Source organism: Heterocephalus glaber, unplaced genomic scaffold (genome assembly GCF_053883595.1).
Source record: "Heterocephalus glaber isolate CG9 unplaced genomic scaffold, H.glaber_assembly_v1.0 deba00000594, whole genome shotgun sequence".
In the NCBI taxonomy this organism is placed as follows: domain Eukaryota; kingdom Metazoa; phylum Chordata; class Mammalia; order Rodentia; family Bathyergidae; genus Heterocephalus; species Heterocephalus glaber.
In genome coordinates, this window is record NW_028258151.1 from 358,980 (window position 1) to 381,221 (window position 22,242).

A 22,242-nucleotide genomic window follows, 5' to 3' on the forward strand; every position below is an offset into this window, starting at 1 on the left:
CTTGCTCTTCAGCATTACTTCCAGAGTTCTACTTAGTCCTAGGATTCATTTTGCATACTCTTCTCATTCATAGATTCATGTATCTATAAAAATCTTAGCAATTTTAAAACACTGAATTCTATTTGTCACCACTATTTAAGCCATTAACTTGTGCTGCAATCATGACTGCACTATAGGCAAACCTAATGCCATGGAGAGTTTACTATCCTTGAAATAGCTAATTCTATTGTTAAATATTTCTGACTATTTAGATATTCTTTTAAACATGTTTACTAAAACCTGCCTTTATGTAACTGGCACATACTGATCCTAACTCTACCCTTGGGAAGATATTTAGAGTAGGTCTCTCCCTGGCTTTCTAAAGGACTATTCTGAACATTCCTGAATTCACGGTTCCTTGCACCTGCTTTATCCTCTCTGCATTTCTCCTTTTCACCAGTACCTTACCTATCTCTCACTACGCATCTGTTCCAGAGAACAAACAAGTCTAAGTGCATTCCTTTGGCTAACAGCTCTCTTAATTGTTGACTCTCTGGTTGCACAATATTTTCACATAGGTGCACAAAAAGAAAACAAGCTCAAATTGTATAACCCATTCTAAAAACCAGGTCATACAAAAAGACGAACAGACAAAAGTGATCTTCAGGATATCCACTAATTGTTTCCAAACACAGTCACGTATCAGAATCATCTAGAGGTTTTAAAGGGAAGATTTTCTTGGGTCCCATTCCAGATTTATAGAGCTGGGGTTTGGTATCAGGAATTTTAATATTATTTGGTCCCCGGGATGATTATAATGTATTTAGTCAGTTTGGGAACTGCTGATGAAGAATGAGCCATTCATTCACTCCACTGGAAGGTGTGAGTGCTTTTCTTGGAGAAAACTAAACCAAAAGAAGTCTATATACCTTACTACTTACTACTACATTATCATAGTTCCTCATAAAATAGCTTTCCCTGGTCTGCATTTTAATGCTGGGCCCTCAGCTTTTATGCCAGTCAATATAAGAAACAGCTGAATGAAGTTGATTTTTGCCTTTACTGTAAAATAGTGGCGAGGTCACTGATTACTACACAAATTTGATCCCCTTTTATAAAACTCCACATTAATTTTTCAAAATATAGTGCAAAGAAAATCACATTGCTCTTCTGTTACAAATATTTATAATGATATTTTTTGGTTGAGGAACCAAGAAACCTCAGAGCAAAATTTAAGATATATCCTAACAATTCTGCCAATGTAGTAGGCATGTTCACAATTTCATTTTTTTTTCTTGGTCATAAGTGTCAAGTTCCATTATACTACCATATATTGCATGTGAAATTCTTTTAAGAAAAGCAAAATAGAATCATAGAAAAAAGAACAATCATTAAAATTTTAAAACATAAAAATCACAGAAGTTTTTATATCATATAAGAAAAAAATTAAACAAATTCCATTTTTATTAAATTTGGGGAACTAATCTGCCTTATGCAGCATACTCTGGCATCTAATAATTATAGTAAATTATAATTATCAAAATGATATATATTGCTAAATTTGGAATATTTTACAAAACTAGTATTTTTGAAAGAATATGTTATAGAAACATTCCATATAAATTAAATAAGTGCTATCACACAAAAAATGGTTTCATGGTTAAATAAATTAGGGAAGAATTAAGTTAAATAATTTATCAGAAGTGTTTTTATTATATACCTCTGCAGAAACTTTGTTAGTATTCAGTCTTCATCTTTAAAATAGGTATTAACTTGTAGTATGTTTCGAGGACTGATACTCAGTTTGGAAAACATTGTGACACTCAGTAATTATAACACATAACAAATATGCACTTTCACTAGTTAGTGCTTGGTAAGTTACTTCATATGATATTAGAAAATAGAAAATATAGCACTTCACTTCCACAAAAAAATATTTTCACTTAAACACTCTCTTGGTGTTCAAGCATTAACATATTTACACAATCGTGTGCGACCACTTTACATTTTGGTCTACTAAATAAATCTATCATCCAAATCTTTGGATATTCTTCTTCCAAATAAAACAATACAGTTTTAGAGCACGTATTTTCTTCATTATTATTTATTAATTCTATAGAGAGATGGCACACACAAGCTACTCAATAAATTCATTTTTTAAAAAATCTAACCAATTTAATATCATTAAATCCAGAAAACAATAAATTCTTTAATAGCTAAGTATTCAATATAATAAACTCACCAAAAGAACAAATGCTGACCTAAACTATCAACCATTAGGCAAAGCCCAGAGTTCTTGCTTTTTACAGAGGTAGTGAACAATGTGCTTATAAACTGTAAAAGAATAATTTAAGTGCAATAGCAAACTGTTCTGTACTTTTTTGGTAATGCTTAAACTAGATATATGGAATTAAAAATGTAATCGGTGCAGTAGATAGACTACATCTGTCATGCTAATAAAAGGTAAATGTTGCAAACTCAACATTTCTGCCCTTTATTTATACAATTAACATAGATTTCTCAAGCAAATAACTATGTATCTTCTTTTACATACAAAAATTCAAAGGATACTGAAATGTTTTCTCTAAAAATACATTAGCTACCTCATTGAAAAACTTTTAAACTTTTTCATACAAATATATGGCCCAGAAATAGAGTTCTATGTATTTACCCAACAGAAATGAAAATAGGTCTACAGAATGATTTCTACAAGAACGACCATAGTAGTCTTATTTGTAATGGCCTAAATTTGGGGACAATATAGAGTTTCAATAGAAGAACTGTTTGCAAAGAATCATAATACATTCATACAGCAGAATACACTCACGGACATTCAATAATATGAATAGATCTCAGAAATATTTTTTTTTGAGCAAAAAAGCCAGAGACAAGAGTTATGGTATAATCCAATTTTTATAAAGTTCAAAAGGAAGCAAAAAATAAAGGTAAAAAGAATCAAAAGGTAGAGTCTGGGTGAGAAGTATGCATGTTAGGAAGAGGTAATGGGAATGGGATGTTCTGTAGCTCATTCTTAGTTGAGGTAACACAGATGTATGGAGCTGTTGATCATCTGACTGACCAATTCAGATCTGTGCATTCTATTGTAATGTTCTTTGGAAAACAATCATTCCAGTAAACAACTACAACATTTAAATAATTAATATACTTTTTCAAATCACACAATTTCTTCCTTCATACCTTGTCAGAATCAGGAAAAAAAATACAGTTAAAGCTAAGCAATTGTTTTATGTAAGGAGATTTTTCATTAAGATGAATTATTATATCAAAATCTTAAAAATGCTTTTAAAATCCAGTTCAGGAAAAGAAAACCATACTACTATAGGGATTTAGCCCAGGGGTTCCATCGCCTGCCTCGCAAGTGCAAGGACCTGAGTTCGATCCCCGGTACCAAAAAAAAAAAGCATTATCTGTTTTAAATGATATACAGATATGCATCCAGTATTTCTTAGGAAATATTTAACAATTGAACTAGTTTAGTGTATATTGCTGCAGACATCCTAAAACTGATATTTTGAAAGGTCCAATCTATATTCTAGGTAGAACTGAAAATATCTTATGTTTTATAATTGTAATAAGGCAAGTGACATTTATTTTTCTAAGAAATCCTGAGCATTTGCTGCAGTTTCTAAGATTAATATTTTCAAAGTTGTTTAAAAATTATTTTAGTAGAAGTATACAGAAAAAAATCAGACTATCATGGGAGTCACATCTAATCCTACTACTTTAAACATTCTATAAATAAGCAACAGTTATGCATCACTATAGTCCAAACCTCTTCATTGTACCTTTTCTTATAGGTATAAGTAGTTTGAGACTATAAAGGCAACAGTGTCAAGAGCAGTGCTTCTATAATTTGGGTTTGTGTGATTGAGGAGAAGCATAAAGAGGGTTGCAGAGCTGCAATTCTCGCAGCCTTATTAGAGATAGTGCAACTCAGTGGTTTCAACAAAGAAGCATATACATTTGCTCTGGCTTTATTCAATGAAATCTCAAGTATAAGAAACCTCAGGAGTCCTCTGGAAGTCACCAAATTAAGCTATTTCGATGTAGCTTTCATGTAAGAACTAAGTATGCTTTTATGTTAAGGAAACAAACTAATTCTGAAAGGATGAAGAACAGTGGTAATGGAAGAGTATGAAATAATGGAAAAAATAATGAGAGATAAGTCAAAATGCTTTTACAGACAATTTACATCAGTTGATCTATTTCTCTCTCCTTAAAGTTCTTTCTTCCTCTGTGTTTGATTAAACTATTGTTCAAAAACCTTCACTCTTTCCCATCTGCAGCTTACTACCTCACTTCTTCAGTATCAGGTTCAAATGTGCCATTTATTTTAGCCTCATGGTAACCAAAACTTACCCCTTGCTCTGGAGCTTGGCCATGTGACTTGTTTCAGATGACAGGACATTAGCAGATGTGAGGTGAGAACAAGGCTGAAATGGATTTCTATGCTGAGGCTTGCCTTCTTGACCTGCCACCACCATGAGACAAACCTGAGTCATAAGGAACAAATCTGGACCAAACCTAAAGCTCAAAGCCAGAATATTCCCAACCTAGAATAAGTCATGTTCACCCAGCCAACCTGAAGAAGCATGAGCAAGCTTAGCTGGGGTCAGCAGGGCCACTTTAGCCATCCCATAAGTGTTTGGGAAATAAACAGTATGGCCTGATATTTGTATGGCTGATTTCTCCTGCAGCTCCAGAATTGCTAGTTGGCCCCATTGGGGTATCTATATATACAACTTCAACATAGATTTTTCTTCCTACTGCAGCAGGAACAAACCCAGCCTAACAGGTCCTCTTGATATCCAACTTCCGGGTCAACATGTATTTCCCAGTAGTAACTAACTACCCCAGGCCTATTCTATTCCCCTATCAACAACTTACCCAATCAGTATGGATTCCCAAGGATCTCACAAATTTTCTTTTGGTAGAATCTAATTCATAATAATATCAATGATAATGATCAAAAACTTCAGGAAGGCCAGATTTTTGTTTGTTTGTACACTGTTATACCTCTAGGTCCTAGAATATTGTCTAGCACATAATAGGTACTTGATATATATTTGTGGGATAAATGAATGAAGGTACTAGATATTTTTTCCAATACAGAGTAACTATTTAATAAGATCCTTTAATCTTTTCACTCAAAAGACAGGTTTCTTAGAGAATTTTGGCATGAGGTAGGTGTGCAGGCTCATAAGGCTCTTCCTGGAGTCCATAAATCATCCCATGAAAGTTTCCCACCAATTACACAAGGTTGTAACATTGTACATTATCTTTACTGACTGCACATCAGTAAAAGAAAACCATGACAGGATTTTCATGTGGTCACAAATGCAGACCTGCCTTTTACACCCAATCTGATCTCACTTCGTAAGATCTAGATAGAAAAAGCAATGACAGCCACATACCCAAATGCAATGGCTCAATTATCTCACTGGAAAGCAAGAATATTGTTCTGTAAAAGTGATATGGTGGGTCAGTAGCTAAAGAAATCAGAAGACCTGAGATTTGAGGCATGGTTTACCACTGACCAATTCAAACATTTTAGGTAAACAATTTTCTGTACTTCATTTTTGTCAAACACAATAGTCATAATGATACATTTCTGGACTCCATCTAGAAGGGTTCTTAGTAGCAGATAAATCTACAATGGCTTGAAGACACTCAAGCACCATATAGTTGTTTTCAACAAGTAGCTTTTTACTACCCTTGAAATACTACCTTGGAAATAGAGGTGCCCCACAACTGTTGAGTGTAAGAATGTTTATAGTTGAATATGCCATCATTATGATATAATGACAATGACATTGTCAGCATCAGATGATTCTCAATGCAAGAAAAACAAATAAAACATCCTACAATAAAGAACTAAATAAGCTGAAGTGGGGCTTAGATAGAAAAAAATAAGGAAAAAAGTACCCATTGACCATGTTATCATTCCACCAAAAGAAATATAATCTAATCCCCCATGAATGAAGATGGGGAAAAATATCAGAACAGCATTGTAAACTTCATATAAGAGTGTTTGATTTCTCATGTCTTCCAATCTTTCAGTCTACTAACCAATAGAGTATTTTATTTTTGCATGACGATTTTAGGATGAAATTTTTTATTTTTTTTATTTTTTTTTGTATTAAATTCTTTTATTGGTACATTGTAGGTATACAACACAATTACATTTCTCGTTGGGAATTGTACCTTTATATAATGCATCTTGGTTCTTGTTTTTTCCCCATTCCTAGCCCTCCCTTCACGCCCTCCACCCTTCCCTATTTACAAAGACTTTATTTCCATTTTTTCCATTTCTCATCATTTTTCCTTTCCCTTCTTTCCTTTGCCCTGTGCCTCCCACTACCCCTACCCCTTTGGACCTTTTATTCCTATTTTACATTATTGATTATTCATTCTAATAATTGGTACATTTTAGGTATACAATATAATGACATTCATCATTGGAAATTTGCACCTTTACATAGTCTCTCTTGGTTCTTGTTTTTCACCCTTGCCCAGCCCTCCCTTCAACCCCTCCAGCCCTCCCTATTTACAAAAATTTTGTTCCTATTTTTCCATTTTCTCATATTAATCCCATTCCCTTCTATTCTTTCCCCTAGCCCTCCCACTTCCTTCCCCTTTGCCCCTTTTCTTCCTATTTCACATGGCCTATTATACATTTAGTCCTTATTTACACTATCAGTTTCTCACACCAGAGAAACTATTCGGTATTTACACATCTGTGTCCTATTTATTTCACCTAAGAGTATTGCCTCAATGTGCATCCACTTAGCTATAAATGTCTCTAATTTCTCATGTTTTATGGCTGAGTAGTACTCCATTTTATTAAAAAAACACATTTTCTTTATCCAGACATTTCTCAGACAAAGAAGTAGAAATAGCAAATAAATACATGAAAAAATGTTCAATGTCACTGGTCATTCGAGAGATGCAAATGAAAACAACGCTGAGATTCCACTTCACTCCAGAAAGAATGGCTGCTATCATGAAATCAACCAATAACAAATGCTGGCAGGGCTGTGGGGAAAGGGGAACCCTGCTCCACTGCTGGTGGGAGTGTAGACTGGTGCAACCACTGTGGAAATCAGTATGGAGATACCTCAAAGAACTAGGACTGGAAGTCCCATTTGACCCTGCTATTCCACTGCTGGAGATCTTCCCCAAAGAATTAAAAGAATCATACCACAGTGATATATGTGCACCCATGTTCATAGCAGCGCAGTTTGTAATAGCTAAAACTTGGAAACAGCCCAAATGCCCATCAACTGGTGACAGGATGAAATTTTAATGTCAAGTTTTATAGCTACTTATCCATTCTCATTTTAACTGTTATCTTAAAATGCTGATTTTCTTTGTAAGCTCAATATAATATACAAACATAAAAAACAAGTGTGCACAAAAGGCATGCTTCAGCCATCCTTGATGTGAGTTTTTTTTTTTTTTAAGAGGAAGCTTGTGCTATTTCATCACTTTGGATAAAAAATGCATCAGACTGTAGCACTTAAAAAATAGCTATAAAGGTAGAAGCTGTCTCAGGGAAAAAATGTTTTTGGAGGAAAGCTAAGCTAGCAAGTGATTTTAAAAACAGAACTTTATATATTTGGAAAAATAAGTTTTCTTACACAAATTGTCAAAGGGACTTGCAAAACTGTTCTAATAAATTTGCAACTGCAGGTTTTTCAAGGGGGTTGTTGCTGATCATTCCCACTTTGACTTAGTTCACCATCACCAGTTCCTTATGATAGGTTCAGATGTACAGGTCTTTACTGTTCGGAAGGCTAGTTATCCAGTACCCAAGTTCTTGGTTTCTGCTGTCTAGAATTCATTTCAAAGTCAGAATTATTGGCTAGTATTTGGTTTTCTTCCTGTCTAGAGGTTTCCATTGTCACAGGTTCCTTATTTTTAAAAGCTAAATATAATCTATATACAATAAAATTCACTCCTTTAAAGTGTATGGTCAAGTATGCTTTGACAAGTGTATATGGTCCAGCAACCGCTACACCACAGTCTAATACAGAACACTTCTATCACTCTAAAGTTTTCTTTTGTATCATTGTAATCAATACCCTCCCTCTTTCCCCACAGACCTTATGACAATCAACTGATGTCTACTTTATTTCTATATCGTGCCCTTTCTAAAATGCAAAATAAATAGAATCATCCAATATGCAGATTTTTACAACTAACATCTCTCATGGAAGATATTTTGTTAAGACTGACCTGTGTTGTTCCAAGTATCAGTAATTGATTTCTTTCTATGGCTGAGCAGTGCTCCACCTTACACATTTACAGCAACTTGCTTATTCACATACCAGGTGATGGCCAGTATATTATGCTTAGTTTTGCCCCTTATGAATAAAATTGTTTTGAACATAGAGGATGAGTCTTTGTGAAGATATTTATTTTCACTTATCCTGGGCAAATACCTAGAAGTGGAATTCTTGTGTCACCTGCAAGTGTATAATTTTAAAAGCAAGTTGTTCTCCAAAATGGCTACATTATTTTACATTGTTGTCAGCAGTGTAGAATTCCAGTGACTTCTTCACTGTTAAATGGAAATAGTATAATTAATTACTATATATATACCACATGAGGACTTGACAACTCATAGTCATTTGAATTAAATAAATTATACATTTTTTGAAGCATTGTCTAGCTGGTTTCATTCTTTCTGTATCTCTGCAAAGAGGATATACTTACTGTCTTTGTTTTTTTTATATGAGAAAACTGAAGCTTAGCAAAGCTAATGCTCCCATAAAAAGTGAAAATTCTGGGATTTTATCCAAGGGAGTGTGATTCCAAAGGCCATAGCAGTGTACAAGAAACAACTGATGGCTGCGTACAAAATGTTTTAATAGTACGTGGCAAACAGAGCATACAGTTCCTCTGGCTTACACTTTTTTCTCGTGATCTTGGGAGGAGAAGATAATTATATACTTAAAACCCTTCCTTGTTACCTTACTATGCCCCAACACAGAGGTCTATGTGATTATGTTGCCAAGGAAGGGGGCACTCTAATCAAGGGTACTGAGGTCATAACTGCAAATTATGTGAACTCTTCCATTCCCATTCCATCTATACTCAGAATCTACATTAAGATGTTGCACTGAAAGGCATAAAAATACACCTATAAGCACTTAGATGGACAAATCCTAATACTACAAAAGTGTACTCCTCAGAGCTTGAGATGCACTCCTCTAATCATCAGGGACAAGGCCAGGGAAGCCTTTGCACATGATGTAGTACTTGGGGCCCTGCTGATTGTCGCTTGCTTCTGCTTTGCAGGACTGAATTAACTGATGCTTTCACTCTATTTTTAGATTTTATAAGTAAAATTAGATTATCCTTAATATATAAAGACTGAAAATATAAGGTGATATGCTTGGCAATGATTGTGTAAGGTCAGTGTTCCAGAATCACCATACACCCTGCCCCAGACATCCCTACTCTGACAGTCCAAAGAGGTTTCCAGGTCACGTCAACCTGTGCTTCACTTTTCTCCCTTGTCCTCTAGGTCAGTGATGTCCACTCCCACTGTCCAACTTCCTTTATGTCCATCAGTGAATCACTACAGTCTATATAACATAACTAGTGATGATCATAAAGCTCACATTCTGCATACCCATTCTATGCCAAGCACTTTGTTACAACATAAAAATATTATATGTTATGCTCTTCACAGCCTCTTACATGGTGGCTCTCCCTGTCACTCGTTTGCACAGGATGACACTGAGTATTCTGATGGCAGCTATATACTGTGGCCCAGATGGCATAGCCTCCAGGTCGGGGTTTTGATCTGGGCAGGCTTCCTCCAGGGTGTTCTCAGCAGCCTCCCTGCACTGCTCTGAGGAACTCTGGATCTGACCCAAGGGGCTGTTACGGCACAAGTATGTGTCCCGAGAGTCAGGGCTTCCTGCGATTCTACAATTTTGCCTGTACTATTCCTCATCTTAGAATCTTTCTTTATATTTCTTCTGTCTGGAGATCTTTTATGTTTTCTTTAAGGTCAAACTCTGTCACCTCTTTTTTAGCCCTTCTTTAACTCATGCAGAAATGTTCTGTGTTCTGCGGTCTCAGACTCCCTAGTTAGCACTTCCTGGGTTGTTTTATAATAATTTTCATTTAAGGCTCTGTCGTTATTGGATAAGGTGGTTTACGCCTGTAGTACCAGCTACTCAGGAAGCCAGGAGTTGAGTTTGAGGGCAATCTGGGTAATATATTCAGACTCCACCTCAAACCAAACAAACAAGACTGTCTCCTTCATTCAACTATGAGCTCGGAGAGGGCCAGTGCCCATTTATCTTGCTCTGTCATTCCAAACCAGCTAAGCTATAATACAAGACAAATAGCTTCTCAGACTCAGTGGTCTAAACTCCAAGGTATTCCCAAACCCCAAAGTTTATTTTCTGCTCATTTTTTAAGTTCATCCCAGGTAGCCAGGGGCTCTGTACCACACAGTTCTCATTTCAGAAAGCTCTGCCACTAGTGTGATTTTAAATTGCCAGGACAGATCGGCAAGAAGATAGCAAACTGACCCTGGCTTCTGAGTGCTTGTCTTAAATGTCCCTTGTCTCTAGATTTTCTTGGCTAAGGTAAGTTGCATGACCATGTATATATAACTTATGAGAGTAGAGAAGTATGAACCTAGCAAGTGTGTAGAAAGAAGGAAAATCAGAGAACACGTCCAACAGTGAGCTTTCCTGATCTACGCAGAATGTAGCAAATCCCTATGAGGCTTATTTGATGAGTGCTGAATAAATGAACCAAATGGATATTTTTAACTCGTGATTTTTAAAAATACAAATTATATTTCTGATTTCCTGACAATATTGATTTCAGTTAATGTCTTATGAAATTAATCCCATTATTTACGTTAGTGTCTTGGATACATTCATTTACCTATCATGATTATATTCACTCACGATTCTTTAACACAAATTTAATGATAGGCTACTTTGTGGAGATTAGTGTGTTTGGTACCAGTTAGACTATAGCTAATTATAAAATATAATGCCTATTTACTAAGAAATTTAAGGTAGGGCTGGGGATTTAGCTCAGTGGTTCCGGTGCCTGCCTCGCAAGTGCAAGGTCACGAGTTCGATCCCTGGTACCAAAAAAAAAAGAAAGAAAAAGAAAAGAAATTTAAGGTATTTATACAGATATATCTACTATGCACATATGTATAAACATAAATCCACGTGAAAGTGTATATTTTTACTTAACAAATAAATTGTGTATCTGAAGTGTGATCAAAACGCAGTGAATGTTTAAATTTTTTAAAATGTTTAAAGTTAAAGGTACATTGCCATCAGTCCTCCTCAAAATACTTCCTGTCACTTCCAACACACTCATCCCATCATTCTTGTCACTTTCTGAACCAGTTCTGGAGTTCTCTTTAGTGAATGTCTTTATGAGGTATGATCAAAAACACACCAAAGGCTGCTGCCAAGTGCCATCCAATGGTAAGCAGGCTCATAAAAACATTACAGTGTGTCCTCATTCACCTTATTTACTCCATCTGGCACTGTGCTATTTTATTCCCCAAAGTCAAAGTGACCATGAAAAGTAAACATTTTCAATTAATTCAGGACATTGAGGCAGCTATAACAGCACAAATAAAAAGACTCATAAAAGAGGACTTCTAAAATTGTTTCAAAAAGTAGCAAGAATGATGGCATAAATGTTTACACAGCAAGGGGAAGTATTTGAATGGGATTAATGACAATGTGTCTTTTATTGCGACACATTTTTCAAAATTTAAATATTCATCATACTTTTCAAACACGCCTCATATTTATGGTGTACAACATGATCTTTTGATACATATCATGTTGGGGAGTGGCTAGATGAAGATACTTAACATGTATTACCTCACATACTTAGTAATTTGGTGGTGGGAACACGTGAGTGTGTGTGCATGCATGCATATTTTTGTATCCATTCATTGGCTGATGGTTTCTCAGGCTGTTCCTATTTCTTGGGTGTTGTGCACAGTGCTGCAACAGACATGGGAAGTGGTGACAGTAGGCATTCTTGTCTTTTTGCGGACGTTAGAAGAAAATCTTTCAACTTTCACTATTGAGTATGATATTAACTCAAGGCATTGTAGTATATGACCTGTAGTGTATGAAGGTACATTCTTCTATGCCTCATTTTTGGTAGTTTTCATTACAAAGGAATGTTGAATTTTTGTTGAGTACCTTTTCTATACATACTGTGCTCATCATATGGTTTTCATCCTTCATTTATGGTGTATCAGTTACCGGTTGATGATCCACCCCTGTATTACAGAGACAATTCCCATTTGATCCTGATTAATCATCCCTTATTTTTTGGTACCAGGGATCGAACTGGGGACCTTGTGCTTGCGAGGCAGGTGGAGGAACCACGGCCCTAAATCATCCTTTTAATGTACTGCTGCATTTGGTTTCCTAGTATTTAATTGGGGATTTCTAGATCTATGTTCACTAGATATACTGGTCCATAATTTTGTTTTCTTATACTGTCTTAGTCTGGCTTCAGTAAGACTAATTCTGTCCTAAAGTGAGTTTGCAAGACTTCCCTCCCCACAGTTTTATGAAAGAGCTGAGAAGAATTAGCATTAGTTCTGTAAATGTTTGAAAAAAATCAAGCCATCAGGTCCTGGACTTTTCTTTGAAGTTTGGCTTTTTTGTTACTGATTTCAACTTTTCACTAGTTATTGGTCTGTTTATATTTTCTATTTCTTCATGATAGTAGATGACAGGTGTCTAGGAATTTAGCAATTTCTTCTAGGTTATCCATTTTGTTGACATACAATTGTTCACAGCAGTTCTAAGATTCTTTGTATCTCAATGATGTCAGCTGTAATGTCTTCTATGTCCCAGTTTACTATTTTGAGTCTTCCATTTTTAGCTGAGCTGAAGTTTTTTATCAATTTTTGTTTCTCTTTCCAAAACTAATCTAGAACCAGCAAGTGGACAGTGAGGACCTTGGCCACATGGAGCGGAGCTCTGTCCCGCCCACGCCCCACCCCCAACGACCAGTTTAGCTGCAGGCATACCTCCCAGCTGCCCACCCCCCACTTCTGGCCTCCTGGCTGTGCCACTACCTGGTTCCACACTACAGAGGCACAGGGGACATAAAGGCCATTGTCCTGAGCTCCAGAAGATAGAGCAGAGGTGAACAACACAAAAAGGGCCTCTCTCAGGTTCACTGATGAAAATTGAAGCCCACTGGAAAAGTGAAGAGAATCTCTGTAATAAAGGCACACTAGAGCACTGTACTAGGTAAAGTGGAGGGATCATCACCTCACATTGAAACCTGGACTATCTTTAGGGGAAGGGCAACTGGAACCTGCAGTAGAAATTTACAGAGTTCAACCCTGCAGGAGGACAGGGAGCTCAACTTGGGACTTTCAGCCAGAAACCTGCCTGAATCTCACCTGTCTGCTACTGGCTTGCGGAGACTCATTGACTTATATCTGCATACTATTGCCTATGCTGTCTATTGTGACAGCAGAGACATACCCTGAAGGAGGCCCTTCATTTTCATTTTTTTATTATTTTTTGCTTATTTTTAATTTTTTCCCACTCTTTTCAAATTTTTCTTTTTTCTTCTTTTTTTTGTATTTCTTTGTTCTTTCTCTCTCGTTCTCTCACTGTCCGACATTGTTCTTCATCTCTCTTTTTGTTTCTGTTCTAGCTCTAACTCAGATTTCTTCTTTATTTTTCTTTTCTTCTCTTTATCCTTCTCTCAATTGTCATTAGTTTTAAAGGCAAGTAAATAGAGTTTCTAGCCTCCTTGTTGCTGTTAGGTTGTTCTGTTCTTGTCTTTATTCTCCCATTCTGTCCTTTCCTCTTGTCTTCAACAGTTTCTTGAAGTTTGCATAATCTTCCTGTGTCCTCTAGCCTCACTGCTAACCTTCCCCTATCCTTCTACCTATCCCTCCCTAGCTGTGCTTGATGCTATGGTATTGCTGATTGTATCACTAGGGCTAAGATGTTGTGATTGATCTAATCAGTTGTACTTCCTGGTATAATGAAAATGAGATAGCTTCAGGGTCATTAGAGACTCAAAACCTAAAGACCAGATATATCTGGAAGGCACCTCTGAGAAGCAATCATTCCATAAGGGTTCTATAGAATAACTACTCTTTTTTTTTTTTTTTTTTTTTTTTTTGGTACTGGGAATGGAACTTGGGTTCTTGAGCTTTCAGGGAAGGCAATGGAACCAGTGAGCTAAATCCTCACCCCTCCACAAAGGTTCTAAATACAAGCAACAAAGATGCTTACAATAACCTATTTTGAAGTATCAAACCAGGAACTGAACCAGGGACAGTACCAAAAACAAAAATGAGAAGACATTTCAGCAAGGCACAAACCCAGACTTCCACCCCACCAAAGGCAAATTCTGGGGGAAAGGAGGTGGAAAAGTCTGATAAGCAACCACCTGGACACCCTGAACTGATAGCACAGGAAGTAACAAAGCAGATGAATGAGGGTCTAGGAAAATTTAAAGCAGAAATAATTTCCCAGATAACTACAGAGATGGTGAGCAGAGTGAAAGACATGATTACAGGCTCTAGAACAGAAACAGAAAAAAAAAAAAATAGATGAGCTCAGAAACATGCTGGAAGCCATGAATGCCCAGCCTAAGAAAGAAATGGAAACCATGATCACCCAACATAAGAAAGCAATGGAATCCATGAAACTGAGTCAAACAGATATCCAAGAGATTAAAGACCCCATTGAAATTATGCCCAGCAGATTAAGGGAATGTGAAGATAGAATATGAGATATAGAAGACAGGATTGCAGTTAATGATCATGAAAACAGAGATTTCTTAAAATTAGTAAGGGACCATGAGAAATCAATAGAGCAGCTGCTAGATGATGCAAAGAAGACTAACATAAGACTGGTAGGAGTCCATGAAAAAACAGGACAAAGTACAATTGATATGAAAAAACTGTTCACAGAAGTAATAGTTGAAAACTTCCCAGAGAGAGGTAGAGAACTGGACATACAGATAAGTGAGGCATATAGAACTCCAACTAGCCATGATCAAAAAAATCTACACCTAGACATATAATAGTCAAGATCCCAGAAACCCAACAGAAGAACAAAATCCTACAAGCAGTTAGAGCAAAGAAACAAATCAGCTACAAAGGAAAGCCCATCAGAATCACAGCAGACTTCTCAACACAAACCCTCAAGTCAAGGAGAGAATGGAGTGAAGTATTTCAAGCCCTAAAAGAAAATAACTTCCAACCTAGACTGTTGTATCCTGCAAAGTTCTCTTTCAAAATCGATGGGGAAATTAGATACTTCCATGACAAAGAACACCTGAGAAATTTCGTGAACACCAAACCAGCACTCCAAGCAATTCTAAACAATATCCTAGAAAACAACAATGACGGTCACAACTCCATGAGGCCCAACAGAGGGAAGAGACCAGGCATGGTAAGAAGCTAAAGAGAAAGGAGGAAAAATAAGAAATAAAAGAGCCAATAACAGCAAAACATCATGACAAGGATGAGTCATTACCTATCAATTATAAGCATCACTGTTAATGGCCTCACCAATCAAAAGAAATAGACTGGTAGAATAGATTAAGAAGCAAAATCCAACAATATATTGTATACAAGAAATACACCTAACTCAAAAAGAAATTCATAGACTGAAAGTAAAAGGATGGAAAACAGTTCTCCATGCAACAGAAATGCAGAAAAAAGCAGGGGTAGCAAGCTTATTTGCAGGCAAAGTAGATTTCAAACCAAAAGTAATTAAGAGAGAAAAAGATGATCACTACATCCTTGTGAAGGAAACAATCCAAGAGGAAGAGATGACAATCCTAATATATATGAACAAAATATAAATGCCCCCAACTATACAAATCAAGTATTAATGGACATGAAAAATCAAATAAGCACTAATACAATTGTAGTCGGGGACCTCAATACCCCACTATCACAAATAGACAGATCATCTAAATAAAAAATTAACAATGGAATTCTAGAACTGAACCAAGCTATTGAACAAATGAACTTAATAGATGTTTACAAAGTGTTCCACCACATAAAATCAGAATACACATTCTTTTCGGGTGTACACAAGTCATTTTCCAAAATAGACCACATGCTAGCTCATAGGACATGTCTAAGTAAATGTAAAAGAACTGAAGTTACCCCCTGTATGTTATCAGACCATAGTGCAATAAAATTGGAGATCAATAACATAAGAAACCTCAAAACCCCTACAAACACATGGAAATTGAATAGCACCCTACTGAAAAACCAATGGGTCACAAAGAAAATTTAAAAAGAAATTAGACAGTTTCTCCACATAAATGATGATGCCAGTACAACAGGAATCTATGGGACACAATGAAAGCAGTTCTACACAGGAAATTCATAGCAGTGAATGTCCATATTAGGAAAACAGAGAGAACTCAAATAAATAACCTAATGCAGAACCTCAAGCACATAGAAAAAGAAGAGCATAACAAACCCAAAGCTCGTACAAAAGAGGAAATTGTAAAGATCAGAGTAGAAATCAATGCAATGAAGACTAAGAGAATGATACAAAAAAATCAATGAATCAAAGAGTTCATTTTTCGAAAGAATAAATAAAATCAATAAACCTTTTGCCTTTAAGAAGATATAGAAATTCTAAACACCTCAATTACAATGAGTGAAATTGAAAATGTAATAAAAAATTTACCAACAAAGAAAAGCCCAGGTCCTCATGGCTTCACTGCTGAATTCTACAAGACATTTAAAGAAGAACTAATGCCATTACTCTTTAAACTCATCAAGGAAATTGAAAGGGAAGCAATACTTCCAAATTCATTCCTGGAAGCAAGTTTTACTTTGATTCCAAGATCAGGGAAGACCCAAACCAAAAAGAGAAGTACAGGCCAAGCTCCCTAATGAATGTAGATGCAAAAATCCTCAACAAGATACTGGCAAACAGAATACAGAGGGTCATCAAGAAGATCATACACCCTGACCAAATTGGATTTGTCCCAGGACTGCAAGGATGGTTCAACATTCATAAATCAATAAATGTAATACACTATCTTAACAGAGTCAAGACAAAAACCATATCATCATCTCAACAGAGGCAGAAAAAGCATTTGACAAAATCCAACACCCATTCATGATAAAAATCCTACAGAAATTGAAATAGAAGGTCTTTATCTTAACCTGATTAAGGCTGTCTATGAAAAACCAACAGCCAGCATCATACTAAATGGTAAAAAACTGAAAACTTTCATGCTAAAATCAGGAACAAGACAAGGATGCACACTATCACCACTGCTGTTCAATATAGTTCTGGAAACATTAGCTATAGCAATTAGAAAAGACAAAGAAATAAAAGGAATAAGATAGGAAAGGAAGAAGTTAAACTGTCATTATTTGCTGACAATATGATACTTTACATAAAAGATCCAAAAAACTCTGCCAAAAGACTTCTAGACTTAATTGATAGATTCAGTAGAGTAGCTGAATATAAGGTCAACACTCAAAAAACAATAGTCTTTTTATACACAAATAGCAGACTCACTGAGAGAGAAATTAGGGAAAAAATTCCTTTTACAATAGCATCCATCTAGGAATCAGTCTAACAAAGGAAGCAAAAGAGATCTACACTGAAAACCACAGCACTCTTAAAAAAGAGATCAAAGAGGATATAAGAAAATGGAAAGACATCCCTTGCTCCTGGGTAGGAAGAATCAATATAGTGAAAATGGCCATACTTCCAGAACTACTATATAGATTTAATACAATGCTGATTGAAATTCCAACAATATACTTCACAGAACTAGAGAAAACAATCCAAAAATTGATTTGGAACCAGAAGAGACCTTGAATGGCAAAAGCAATTCTAAGCAACAGAGACATGGCTGGGGGTATTACAATCCCCAACTTGAAACTATACTACAAAGCTACTGTGATAAAAACAGCATGGTACTGGCAAAGAAACAGACCTGAGGATCAGTGGAATAAATTAGAAGATGTAGAAACAACTCCAGACATACTCAGCCACCTCATCTTTGACAAAGGAGCCAACCATCCTCACTGGAGGAAAGATAGCCTATTTAATAAATGGTGTTGGAAAACTGGATTTTAACCTGCCAAAGATTAATATTAGACTCATATCTATCACCATGCACTAAACTAAGATTGAAGTGGATTAAAGATCTAAATATTAAACAGAAACACTAAACCTGCTGGAGGAGAAGTTAGGTACAACTCTTGAAGGCATTGCCATAGGAAAAGACTTTATGAACAAAGCCTCAGTAGCATGGGAACTAGCACAAAGAATCAACAACTGGGATCTCATCTTATTAAAAAGCTTCTGCACTGCAAGAGAAACCACCAACAGAGCTAAGAGACAACCTACAATGTGGGAAAAAAATTTTTGCAGCTGTACCTCAGTCAAAGGACTACTATCTAGAATATATAAAGAACTGAAAAAAAATCAGAACCCCCCAAATTTAAAGACCCAATTCAAAAATGTGCATCTGAAATGAACAGACATTTCTAAGACAAAGAAGTAAAATTAGCAAATAAACATACGAAAAAATGTTCAACAACACTGGTCATTTGAGAGATGCAGATGAAAACAACACTGAGGTTCCACCTCACCCCAGAAAGAATGGCTGTTATCAAGAAATCAACCAATAACAAATGCTGGCAGGGTTGTGGAGAGACAGTAACCCTTCTCCATTGTTGGTGGGAGTGCAGGCTGGTGCAACCACTGTGGAAATCAGTATGGAGATATCTCAAAGAACTAGGGCTGGAGGTCCCATTTGACCCAGCTATTCCCCTGCTGGATGTCTTCCCTAAAGAATTGAAAGAATCATACCACTGTGATATATATGCACTCATGTTTTAGCGGCACAATTTGTAATAGCTAAAGCTTGGAAACAGCCCATGTGCCCATCAACTAGAAACTGGGTATAGGAGATGTGGGTTTTTTTTATAAAATAGAGTACTACTCAGCCATAAAGAATGAGAAACTAGAGACATTTATAGCTAAAGGGATGCATATTGAGGCCATACTCTTCAGTGAAATAAATAGGACACACATGTGTAAATAAATACTGAATAGTTTCTCTGGTGTGAGAAACTGAAAGTGTAAATAAGGATTAAAATGATTAAAATGAATAATTGATAATTTGAAATAGGAAGACAATGTCCAAAATGGTAGGGGAAGTGGGAGGGGAAGGGGAAAGGAAAGAAGGGAAAGGAAAAATCATGAGAAAAGGAAAAAATGGAAACAAAGTCTTTGTAAATGGTGAAGGGTGAAGGGGGTGAAGAGAGAACAGGGAATGGGCAAAAAATAAGAACCAAGATATATCACGTACAGGTACAAGTACCCAATGATAAATGCAAATGTATTGAATACCTAAAATGTACCAATAAAATAACTTAAGGAAAAATACCCCAATCTAATTTTGTTCACCCTTTCTGTGGCTTTTTGAGATTGTATTTCACTTAATTATGCTCTGGCCTTTATTATTTCCTTCATTCTATTATCTTTGAGCTTTGTTTTTCTCCTGAGAAAGTTAAAAGTTAAATAAATGACCATTTCTTTATTCAGTCAACAAATCCTTGAGTAGATATCATATGTAGTACATATTTCTAAGAGCTGGAGATGGGAGAGCAGAATTGCTGAGGTCTCAGTTCCCATGAAGAAAAAAAGGATAAAGATCAACATAAAAGTTATCAATGAATCAAAACAGTTTTAGGTAATAAGTGTCAGTAAAACATACTAAAACTAGGTTGCGTCAATGAATGGCCAGTGGAATATTAGGCATTTTGCTAAACACCTTTTGTCTGCCCTTGAGCTCCAATGTCTAGCCCTGTCCCAATCATCTCCACTGCCTCAGAGAGATCTTGGGCCTCTGGCTGGGGTTTGCCTGGCTTGGCCAAGGGGAAGAGGTAATGTATGAGACACCCAGCTCCAACCAGACCCTAGCTGTCAAACAGTACCCCAGTGCCCCTCCAGTGCCAGCCTCTCTTTGAGTGGCACAGTCCTCAGTGTCTGTCTCTTTCCACACAGCTTTCTTCTGCTTTTCAGTACTATTCTTTCTCCCTATTCTTGGGGCTAAAAAGCCACAGGGGCCACTGTTACTGGCTCTGTTATTTCACCATTTCTCACTGCATGTCCTAAACATTGCCCACATCTCTGTAGTGACTCCCTTTAGTAAACTCATTCCAAATTATACGTTTTCATAATACCTCTATTAGAGCCCTACTAGCATGGAAGACGATTTAGGTAGAAGTCTTGAGAATGTGTACATACTCAGATATGTAAAGAAAACACAAGTGTATGTGACCACACATTCTGCAGGATCCTTCCCTTCAAAGTAGTAACAAGTCGACCTCTAGTGAGCCCCTAAAGTCTGAGGCGCTGAACTCCAGCTCCCAGACTGTGACATGTTTGTTAGCATTCCCGGGCTAGATACCTCACCTGATTTCCACGCAGATCAGACAAAATAAAGTCTATGTGTCAACATCAGGTTTAGTTTTTTTCATCACTGTTACTAAATATTTTAGCCTGCTTTTCAGAGAATTTTCTCAACTTTATTCCCTAACATCTTCTCTCACTGTTATCTGCTCCATACCAGGATGCTGGCACCCCTTTCTCCTGCCTCCAAGACCCATCTCAGAGCAACAGTGGATGTATGTAACATTCACTTATAATTATTATAGAACACAAACTTCACCCACATAACCCATTTTTAAATATTAAACATCTCATTAGTTAACCTTTTATAGAGATAAACCTCTCAAATTTATATCAAGAATGGAATAAATTAAAGAAATAATATTTAAAATTGATAAGTATCATTTATTTTATGCATTGTGTTTGATACAGGCACGAGGGGTTCCAAACACTGAGAAAATGGCTAATTGAAATTTTTAATGGATTTGCTTTTCTATATAACACATTAAAACATCTAGCTAAATAATTTGTTCTCATGTGTTGAACAGTACAAAGTAATTTAAGACTACCAGTTTTCAATTTCTATTACTCAGTAGGATTAGGCCACTGAAGACTCTGTATTGGCAACTTTACCCTGGGTTGCAGTTCCAAAAATGGATCACAACTTTGGTGCTCAAATGCTCCTTTGGAAAGCCGATATGTTCAATTTGGAAGCAAAATAACCATGACAGCTACAATTTTGACATCTATAATAATTAACTGCTGCTTTTGAGAAGGAAAAATTGCTTACTGCTTATATTTTATGGTACATGCTGAACAAAGTTTAACAGTCCTTAAATAACCAGCTTACATTATACTACATCCACATTAAAAGCCAGTCCTTTGATGTGTACAGAATCACTGCACAACAAGAATTACTGATTATTAAAACAGTAATAATTTTGAGCGCAGGTAATCTTCAACACACTAAAAGAGGAAAGATTGTCTTTTTTTTTTAAGAGTGGATATTTCTTCATTCTTGTGAAATTTCTTTTTTCACAGAAATTGCACACTCTGACTCCTTCAAAAGTGTTGAGTCTGTGGGTATAACAAGTCTGGAGTCATCCAGTGGGAAGCACGTGAAATTATCCCTCCTGCATAACCTTAAACTTAACACAAATCAATGTTGTTCCCAAAGGAATCCTGTTCTCCCTGGTCACAAATATCACAGGTTTCAGACAGCCAAGCACAGCCAGAAAATATCAATACCAAATTCAAGCTTACTGCTAAAATTTAAGGATACAATGTCCGCTCTTGATACCTCAAGCTAGCAATGAAAATTAATTATTTATAACCCAATCAAATGTTATATTTTTCTTTTGGCAAGTAGGTGTTATTATTATTTTAGGGTTATTTACAGTTTGTGAGAACATGTGGAAGTAACCTAGAATATCTTGGTTCCCTAGTTATATTTTTTTGACTTACATCTGATCTTGTCACACATACTTTTCCTTTTTAGTATATATTTTCTTTTTATTTTATTTTATTTTATTTTTTATTTTTTGGTACCAGGGATCGAACTCAGGTCCTTGTGTTTGCGCAGCAGGTGGTGAAACCACTGAGCTAAATCCCTGGCCCTATTTTCTCCTTTTAATACACAAGCCTTCAAATACCTATGGTTAGTTCTGATATTTACATAAATTTACATTTAATATTTGAGCACATTTATCATTTGAAAGTTATGCTCTAACTTGGTACAAGTCTATTTAGCTAAATTGTCTATAGATAACAATGTTCAAAGATGCAA

General features: G+C 36.1%; 1 protein-coding gene across 3 annotated transcripts in view; it reads right to left on the reverse strand.

Annotated features, from left to right (window-relative positions):
* Window positions 1–22,242, reverse strand: part of LOC110345624 (regulating synaptic membrane exocytosis protein 1-like) — a 222,389-nt gene that overhangs the window by 159,567 nt on the left and 40,580 nt on the right. The window contains exon 2 of one of the 3 annotated variants that reach the window (XR_015448881.1): window positions 1–22,242. This exon is cut by the window's right edge and continues 38,677 nt beyond it. The exons of the other annotated variants lie outside the window; for them this stretch is intronic. The gene's annotated coding sequence lies outside the window, so the exon portion shown is untranslated. 3 annotated transcript variants of the gene reach the window in all.